We start from the raw sequence: 2,072 nt of genomic DNA, 5'->3' as shown, positions 1-2,072 counted from the left end.
GATTTAACCATAATTTTCTCAGTTAAGGGGAGAAAAAGGATTGTCTTTATTAGTAGGTATAATCTTGTTAGAATAAACAGACATTTTTAGTTGATTACAGCCTTGTAATTTTCTTTGGCTCATCCAAATAGAGATAAAAATATAGGATGGTTGAGAGATGAAATTGGATGTAAGCAATTTCCAAACCATTCCCTGCAAGATGCTGCTTAAAAAATTCTCATATTAAATTGACATATTGACATTTTCTTCTTTGCTTCCAAAAGAACTGCTCACCAAATTTCAGTGATTTGAAAGTCTTCCATTGTTTAGTAGCAGTTATTTGAAGTTTAGCAACATGAAGTCCATGTTTCAAATGTGTGGTTCATGTTTAAACTTGTTGAATTTTGGATGAAAGAGAAACTTCAGAAAACACTGGTGTGTAACTAACTGAAACTCAGCCTTCAAGAGAAAAAATATGAAACTGAAAGGGCTGTCACGCTGGGAAAGTCTTAAGAAGCATCTCTGGGTAATGGTTTATAATATTATCTTTCCCAAAGGACCCAAGAAATGGAAACTATATTAGTTTTTCTATGAGTAGCTTTTGGCAAAGCACCATAAATGTACTTCGTTAAAAATATCTTGGTGCCTCAAACCCACAGGCTGGAATATGTAACACATATGTTGAGGGGCTAATGGGGCCTTATGTGGGAGCGATTCCTGGAAGACCCCATGAGAAAGATACTCACGAAACAGACTTTCCTGCTTCCTTAAATTGGCCTTAAAAATCCAGTGAAAGTGTCATTCAACTGCCATGATACTGGTTTCTGTTTGTTCCTCTTTTTTTCTGTACCCTCATTCTCACCCTTGAATGAAGGGACATATCCCCTATATCAGTGTGGAATTATGCTGTCATAGGGGTATTGGTTTCTGTCCCCCACTGTAATCTTTGGGGCTGGAGCTCTGGGTCTGTGCCACAGTCAGAGAGAGCATGATTTGGGGACAGCGCGGGTGGGGAGAAAACCATTATTGAGTAGCTGTCATGTCAGAGACCATGAGTTAAATGTTGTTACACAATTGATCTCTTCGTTTTCTTAACAACCCAAGGACAAGGGCGGGGCATAACTTGTCAAAGTTCTGCCAGCTATTAAGTGGAAGAACTGAAGTCTGAAGAAGGCAGATTGAAGTAGAGGCTGTTGGTGTGCATTCCTATCCCTCCCCTACAATATCGAGCCATCCATCACCCTGCCCGATAACTTTCAGTGGCAGCACCAAGATAGGCTAGAGGTCCCAGAGATCCCCCTCTACACACAAAGCAGAGAGCCAATGATGGATGGTGGAAGGGAGTATACACATGCTTTGGCTCCAACATCCTCTGAATAGGAAAGTGCTGAGGCTCATATATTATTGACTCTCAGAGGAGAGATACAGCTCCTGCTACTCAGTGGGAATGCACGCTTTATTGACTATCTTCCTTGTCTATTTCCCCACCCTATGATGAGTAGTTTTTGAAAACCTCCCACTTCTATTGCTTGTCTCATAGTCACTTTCTGGGAAAACCCAAACTAGGAAACACTCTAAAGCTGAACTTATTGCCAAAGGCATATGGAAGATAACCTGTTAGACAGGTTCCATGTGCTACCATTCGGCATCCTTTCATTTTCCATTCTTCTCCTGAATGCCTCTGCCTCCATACTTCAGATGGTTATACAGCTTCTTGCTGTCAGCTGCCTCTCCCTTCCTCGTTGCTCTCTTGCACTCACAAAACCCTGAGTTTTCTCAGTGAGGTATTGGGGAGATTCTAATCCCACCAGAGCAAATCAACCTCGGACACGAGCGATTGATAGCTTTTCGCTCTGTCAAATAAGTTTGTATTTAAAAATAACTTGTCTTTTATCCAATCAGGGATTCAATTGCAATGAAGACCTTCATTCAGCCTCTGTGATATAAAACAGTTAAGAAAATTGAGAAAGAAAGTAGAACATTCTTGAAGAAGCTGGATAAGACATTACCAGACAGATAACATGATCTGGACCTTGCAACACAAATAGGACTGACTCATGTTGCAAAGAGAGGGCAGGGTATTTTTTTTTTTT

The sequence above is a fragment of the Pteropus vampyrus genome, unplaced genomic scaffold (assembly GCF_000151845.1).
Source record: "Pteropus vampyrus isolate Shadow unplaced genomic scaffold, Pvam_2.0 Scaffold59, whole genome shotgun sequence".
Taxonomy (NCBI): domain Eukaryota; kingdom Metazoa; phylum Chordata; class Mammalia; order Chiroptera; family Pteropodidae; genus Pteropus; species Pteropus vampyrus.
This window is presented reverse-complemented; position numbering follows the sequence as displayed.